Source organism: Mus pahari, chromosome 21 (assembly GCF_900095145.1).
Source record: "Mus pahari chromosome 21, PAHARI_EIJ_v1.1, whole genome shotgun sequence".
Lineage (NCBI taxonomy): Eukaryota > Metazoa > Chordata > Mammalia > Rodentia > Muridae > Mus > Mus pahari.
Window position 1 is genome coordinate 19,423,465 of NC_034610.1, and position 8,179 is coordinate 19,431,643.

Below are 8,179 nucleotides of genomic sequence, written 5' to 3' on the forward strand. Positions count from 1 at the left end.
AAAAAAAAAAAAAAAGTCAACACTATGCGGGGCAGTGGTGGCACATGCCTTTAATCCCAGAGGCAGGAAGGATTTCTGAGTTCGACGCCAGCCTGGTCTACAGAGTGACTTCCAGGACAGCCAGGGCTACACAATCTAATGATTTTTTAAAACATTTTTATCAATTGATATTTTTTTTTTCAAGACAGGGTTTCTCTGTGTAGCCCTGGAACTCTAGACCAGGCTGGCCATGAACTCAGAAATCCGCCTGCCTCTGCCTCCCCGAGTGCTGGGATTAAAGGCGTGGCCACCACGCCCGGCTGGAATATAAATATTATTCTCTCCTGTATTACATCCCAAGAGCAGCTCCTCTTCCTCCCCTCCCCCAAACCTCTCCTCTCATCTTCCCTCTCTCCCAGATTCATACCACTACCACCAAGTACCTCCCCTCAAGAAAGAGCAGGCCTCCAGGGTCATCAACCAAATGCAGCACAACAAGCTACAGTAAGACCAGGCACATATTACCAGGTCAAAGCTGAAAGAGGCAACCCAGCAGGAGGAGAAGCATCCCAGGCAGCAGAGTCAGGGACAGCCCAGCCCTGTTAGGAGTCCAGAACACCAAGCTAGTCAGCCAGACCTTATATGCAGAGGACCTAGGTCAGACCCTTAGAAGCTCTGTGATCTCTGAAAAAACCCCATGAGTCCTGCCCAGTCAATGGGCTGTGTTCTTGTGGCGTCCCTGGTCCCTGACCCCTCTGGTTCTTCTAATCCTTCCTCCCCTCCTCTTCAGGACTCCAAACTCTGCCTAGTGCTCGGTTGTGGGACTCCGAATCTGTTCCCATCACTTGCTGGGTGAAGTCTCTCTGGATTCTTGGTGACAATTCTGCTATCATGCCTCCATTTTTATTACCTCTCTCCCAGCTCCACAAAGTTGTCCTTGCTTTCTCATGCTCTCTTCCCACTGCACCTGTAGATGGGCCTTTCCCTCTAGCCACAGAGAGGGTGAGTCCAGCTCCTCAGCCAAGGCCAGTTCCCCTGTCCATGCACCAGGTTCCTGGTCATAGACACCCTCTTCCTATACCTTTCCCCAGTCCCTGTTTTACCTCCTTAGCGTATTTTTAATATGGATTTTTGGTTTGGTTGCTCTGTAAACCAGGCTGACCTTGAACTCAGAGACCTGCCAGCCTCTACCTCCCAAGTTCTTGGATCAAAGGCATGGGCACTGACTCCCTCTTAGGTGTGTTTTTGTTTGCTTGCTTTTTTTTTTTTTTTTTAATCAGTATTTCTTTGATAACCTATAGTGACTTCAAACTTACAATGTAGCCAAGAATGACCTTGAACTTCAGGTCCCCTCTCCATCTCCTGAGTACTGAGATTACAGGTGGCTGTCACCACACCCAGTTTTATACAGTGTTGGGGATCTAAAACAGGGCTTTGCACACACTAGGCAAATAACTTCTGCCATCCGAGTTTCAATGCTAGCTCCAGTTTCTCTCATAGCATTGGCACACACACACACACACACACACACACACACACACACACACACACAATTTCAATACTCTCTTTACAGCTAAAACTCTCTCTCCTTCAAAAGGCCTCCCTTCCCATCTCCCCCTCAGCTCTCTGGGGAAATTCCTCAAGGCCACTCACTGCCTTTGTCAAACTTGGTTGATACTTTCTTTCCACCTCTTGACCCTTGTGTACTGTGGTTTACAGAAAAACCTCATCTCCTCCTTGTGACTGAGCAACAGTACCGGATCTACCACAGTAGTCTCTTCCTGGCCCCATCCCCCTCTGGACACTCTACCTCTTTTTTTCTTGACCTTGCCCTAGGCTCTGTGGCTTCCCTTGCCATCTTTATCCTGGTGTCTGGCCACCCTCATCTTTAGCTCCCAGACTCTTGAAAGCACACCTGGCTTCTGTTACATATGGCACACAGGAGTCGGGGATTTAGCTCAGTGGAAGAGCGCAAGGCCCTGGGTTTGGTCCTCAGCTCTGGGGGAAAAAAAAAAAGACATATGGCACACAAATGCCACAAAGAGAACACCATCTTCAATGCCTAAGATAACTCCTCGCTGACCTTCTATGAACAGTGTCCAACTATAGTTATAACTGTCTATCTTCCAGTACGTCCCTCATCAGAGACCAATTTCCTGATTTCACCACCCACCTCTTTACATGGTTTTTTTGGTTGGTTGGTTTTTGGTTTTTCAAGGCAGGGTTTCTTTGTGTAACCCTGGCTGTTCTGGACTTGATTTGTAGGCCAGGCTGGCCTCAAACTCAGAGATCCACCTGTCTGCCTCTGCCTCTGCCTCTGCCTCTGCCTCTGCCTCTGCCTCTGCCTCTGCCTCTGCCTCTGCCTCTGCCTCGGCGGAGGCCGAGGGTATATGAGTACACTGTAGCTGTACAGATGGTTGTGAGTGAGCCTTCATGTGGTTGTTGGGAATTGAATTTTAGGACCTCTGCTTGCTCTGGTCAACTCTGCTCTCTCAGTCTCTGCCCAAAGATTTATTTTTTATTATACACAAGTACCCTGTAGCTGTCTTCAGATCTCATTACAGGTGGTTCTGAGCCACCATGTGGTTGGTAGGATTTGAACTCAGGACCTTCAGAAGAGCAGTCAGGGCTCTTACTCGTTGAGCCATGTCGCCAGTCCTTCTCCTGACTTTTTAAGTCCTGCTCTAGTCCCCATTTCACAGTCAACCCACTTTCCACACCCCCTCCTTCTCCTCTTCTCTGTAACTTCTAGGCTGGTTGGAACTTGCTCCATGACCAAAGATGGTCTTGACCTTCTCCTCTTCCACTCAAGTGATGGAATCACAGCTGCCTTGTCCAGTTGTTTACAAACTGAAATCTGGCCTTACTAAGCCACAAGAGTCTTCAGGGGTCCCAGAAACCTGGGTGTAGCCCCTACCTCTGCCTGAGTGCCACCCCTCCCCCATCTCCAGGCAACTGTCTCAGCAGAGGTCTCTCACCTCACCACAGCCATTCTTTTTTTGTTTGTTTGTTTTGTTTTGTTTTGTTTTTGAGACAGGGTTTTTCTGTATAGCCCTGGCTGTCCTGAAACTCACTCTGTAGACCAGGCTGGCCTTGAACTCGGAAATCTGCCTGCCTCTGCTTCCCAAGTGCTGGGATTAAAGGTATGAGCCACCACGCCCGACTTCACCACAGCCATTCTTAGATCTAAGCCTGTGCTTAGAGTTTTCTCCCTCCACCTCTTCTACCCAACTCTTGGCTTTTAGCTCCTTTCCTTTGATTTCATGAGCTTGTTCTTTGTGGGACTCTGCACTGTCTCAGATGAAATCACACAGCATAAGCTTACCCCTTTATTAAAGATTTGGTTTTATTTATAGGTATGTATGTGTCTGTCCATGTTAGCATGCATACATGCATGCAGGTACCCCTAGAGTTGGGGGTTACAGATGCTTCTGAGCTGCCTGAGATGGGTACTGGGAACTGAAACTCAGGTCCTCTACAAAACCAGCAATTGCACGTAACTGATGTGCCATCTCTTCAGTCCCCAAATTGGCCATTTAAATTGAACAAGTTAGGCCAGGGATGCAAATCTGTGGCCCAGAACCTGCCTGACACAGTCTAGGCCAGCTCAGAAGTACAAATAAAAACAGAGTAAACAATTTAGTCAATATGTCACGTTTGTAATCCTGGCCCTAGGAAAGCTGAATCAGGAGAATCATGAGTTCAAGGCCAGCATTACTAGGATGCATAATGAGATTCAGCATTTTAAAACAAATCAATTCACCGGCAAAGCAACACTTAGTGCATCAACACTGTGCAACCACTACCTCTATATAGCTACCAGATGTTTCCACCCTCCCCAAGGGACCAGGCAGTTACTCCCCATTCTCCCCAGCCCAGATCATGGAAACCATTAATCTTCCTGCCTCGTGTATTGGTCTCTTCTGGGCATTTCATATCAATGGAATCACAAATTTATAGCCTTTGTATCTTGTTCTGTACTTAGTGCTGTTTTTTCAGGGGTCATTCAATGTGTGGGTCACTGTCATTCCCCTCTTTGGCTAAACAGTATTCTGTTGTATGCATGGACCACATTTTATTTGCCCACTGATCACAGACATCTGAGTTATTGCCTTCTTTTTTTTTTTAAAGATAGATTTATTTATTATATGTAAGTACACTGTAGCTGTCTTCAGACACTCCAGAAGAGGGAGTCAGATCTCATTACAGATGGTTCTGAGCCACCATGTGGTTGCTGGGATTTGAACTCATGACCTTCAGAAGAGCAGCCGGCGCTCTTAACCGCTGAGCCATCTCTCCAGCCCCTATTGCCTTCTTTCCAGCCACTATGAAATAGTTTTGCTATAAAGGTTTATGTTCAAGCATTTGTTTGCACACGTGTTTTCATTTACCTTGGGACTGTTTGTTTGTTTGTGTTTTGTTTTTCAAGTCGGGGTTTCTCTGTGTACCCCTGGCTGTCCCGGAACTCACTCTGTAGACCAAGCTGGCCTCGAACTCAGAAATCCGCCTGCCTCTGCCTCCCACATGCTGGGAGTAAAGGCGTGCGCCACCACTGCCTGTTGTCTTGGAACAATCTTAGGAATGGAGTTTTGTTAGCTCTGTCTTCAGCCACTGAAATTCAGCCAATTTCTCCAGTCCTTTACTTTCAACTTTTTGAGGAGCTGCCAAGACATCGTGAGGGTTTTCACTGCATCATTTTAGCAATCTTACAATGACTTCACTCATCTGGGGACATCTTGTCAGAAAACAGGTTCAGAGCTGTAGAATTACCACTGAAGGTTCATAACTGGAAGATAGTGGATCCCAGTTTGGTCCAGTTGCAATCCAGACCCCATTCTCTCCTGATCTCATCCTTTCTGGCCAGCTGAGGAGACTGTTCCTCAGGATCCTATACTTCATACAGCTTGCTTCTCTTCCTGAGCCATAAGCTCCCCACAGGACAGTCCCACCGAAGGTTCAGAGGCAGCTGTGGGGAGTCCTGAGCATGCTGGATAGGAGGAGGGACAGAATCAGAAGAATGTCTGAATCAGTATCAACCACGATAGGACCCAAGAACAAAAAAGAAGATGTATGTGACCCGAGCTTTGGGATTCTGGGTGGAGCTAGGAACTAAAGGCTGGGTTTGCTGCAGATGGTCCAACCCAGAGATAGCTGTTAAACTGGGCGTGGCCATGAGCATTCTGAGCAGTCCCAGCATCCCTGTGGGGTAGAGGGAATCTGGAGTTTTTGAACCTTTGTGAGGCACTACTCACAGGTGTAGCAGTTTACAGAGGTGGCACCCACAAAGTGACACCTGATACATGCTTCCAGCAGCCCATGAGAAGGCACATCCAACATCACCATTGTATACATGAGGAATTGGCACCATTGCTTGGGGGATGCCCAAAACAGGTACACAGCTGGTAGGCAGAGGCAGGGGCTGCGGGTTGGCAGGGCGGGTTGGCCGGCTGGCGGCAGCTAAGCATCCGGGAAGAAAGCCAGTCAGGGCTGCAGTGAAGCTGCCATCAGCTCTGTAATTCTGCTGGCTCAGCGGCCCCTCCCCCCCAGGATCTTCCTCAGAGGCCTGACATTCTGGAGGGCTGCCCCAGTCCCACAGATCTGCATCCTTTGCCCCAGTAGAGGTAAATATCTGCCTGCTAGGCTGCCCTCTTCCCCAGGCAGATGGGGAGGGGAATCCACGCAGATAAACATCTTTGTATCCCTTTAGATCTTCCCATCAGCCCCCGGGGCATCGTTGATGTCCCATTTTACAGGCAAAGCAGCTGAGCATCAAGGGACTTGCCCATCCATGGTCACCAGTCCGCAGTGTCTGACCTTGGTCTTCTGGGCCCACTCTGGTCTCCAGTCTGATCCAGTAGGGGAAGCCTCTGGCTTTCCTCTTGCCACCATCCACCCTTTGAGGTAAGGAATCCAAGTGCCCAGATATCCCTTCAAGACCACAATGTGCATCTTTAACTGGAGAGACTCAGATTTCCTGTCCAAAACGATCCAGTCAACTTCCTCTGTCTGCACATCCTTCTTCCTGGGTGGGCCACACAGCGGGATGCCACACCCAGTCTGAGGATTGGCTCAGGGGCGCCTGCTTATGGGGTATACATGATCTAAAGCTGGACAGAGAACAGAAATATAACAGCTGCAGGCAAGGGTCAGTTCAGTACCCAAGGCAGCCCAAGAATACTAAATTTAAGCTTGCCCTTTCAGGTCTTGGTGCATGTGTATTTGTTAAGGTGGGAGGCTGGAACATGTTTGATTTAACAGGTTATCAGTGTAATTTATAACTCTGAGACAGACGTCTGGTAAGTAGGTCTCTGTATGTTTGCCCCAGGTCCCACAAAAATGATTTTTTTTTATATTTATTTTATTTATATGAGTACACTGTGGCTGTCTTCAGACACACCAGAAGGCATTGGATCCCATTATGGATGGTTGTGAGCCACCATGTGGTTGCTGGGATTTGAACTCAGGATCTCTGGAAGAGCAGTCAGTGCTCTTAACCACTGAGCCATCTCTCCAGCCCATGATTTCTCTTCCAAGCTCCAAGCACTAAGAGTCATGATAATAGCAGGTTCTCTTTTTACATATTTACTTATTTTTGTAGTGCTTCCTGCGTGCCTGGCACTGTACCATGAATACAGTTGAATCGAATACAGTTGGAACCGCTGCAGCAAGGCCCAAGGACATCACAATATTTGCAGCAGCTATTTATTGGACACTTACTATATCCTGGATTAACTGTGTGAACAACTTCACAGTGAACCCTGGCATAGATGAAGGGGACACATTGTTTACCCACCTTTGACAGGGAGGGTAGATAAGAGACTCAGAAAGACAGACAGCAGCAGTTCAGGGCGATACTACCAAGGTAAGGAGGAACAGGAACTAATGTAGGTTCTAAGTCCAGACCTATAACCTGGAGACCCAGGGACCTGTAACCCGTATACAGGAATGCAAAGCATTTTCTAGTCCTTGGATGTTGTTTTTCAATCTGTAAAGTGGAGACAGTAAGTTCAGCCTTATCTCAAATGGCCAGCACAACACCTGACCCTATGACTAACTAGGAATCAGTCACTCTAATGGACCAAAGGAAGGATTTTTGCATTTAGAGACCTCTTCTGAGAGCCTTACACATATCAGAAGATTTAGGCTCATTCCCCGAGCCTCATGACTTTATCACGATCAGAATTCCATGATCCCAGAAACCCGTGTATGTGATGCTCCCCTTCCCTGGCCTCCTGGACCTGCTCCACAGTCCAGGGCTACAAGCATAGTATATTGGTTGTGCATACGTGAACCCTCACCGAATTCTCTCCTCTGTCCTGCTGGGTTGGTGATGCTCCTGCTTGTAAATAAGGAAGCAGAGGGCGCGGAACCTTACTCAAGACATGGATCTCAGCGGCTGTGTGTTCATAGTGCTGCAGGCCACACAGGAGGCCGCAGGTCACACAGAAGGCCTGGCTGCCATGAATCTCAGCTGCTGTGTGTTCATAGTGCTGCGGGCAACATAGGAGGCCTGGTGTAGCCCTCGCCTTCAAGCAGGCAGGAGAAAGGTGAGGTGTTGATCAAGCAGAGGTCCTGACTGGGAACCTGTGGCTAGGAGATCGCTTAGGTTGGGCAAGGTTCTGGACAAGACTGGGCCTTCATTGGTGCTGAGGATGGGAGGTTAAGATCCTTCTTGGTGGATATAGACAGTTATAGCCAAGTAGATGATGAGAGTGTCAAAGCCAAGCTCCCTTCCAGGCTGTCCTCGAAGGAGAACTGTCATCCTGCATTGTTGTGGAGAGAAGCCAGAGGCTGCCGGGGAAGAAGGTGTAGTTGGGGGGGAGGAGGGGTACGGGTTCCCTGACACCGAATTCATTATTGGGAGATTCCTCTTCGCAATCTCTCAACACCTCCCACAGGAATCACGGGCCAGAAATGTCTGACAGCCTCTGGAGGGCCGGCACCGGTGGCACTTGTGCCCGGCTTCCCGCCCGCCCACTGCCTCCGAGTCCCTCCCCCTCAGGTCCCGCAGCCTCGAGAAACCTCTCCTAGGTCTAGCCTTGCGTCGCCGCCGTGCCGGTGCTCGGTGGCCAGCCCCCCCTGCGCACCGTCCTCTGTCCCTGGCGGTCGTCCTCGGTTCCCCGCTGTCCGCAGAGGCCTAGCCTGACCCGCGCACCCAAACGTGGGGAGGGGGCGTCGGGCGCGGGGGCGGAGCCTCGGA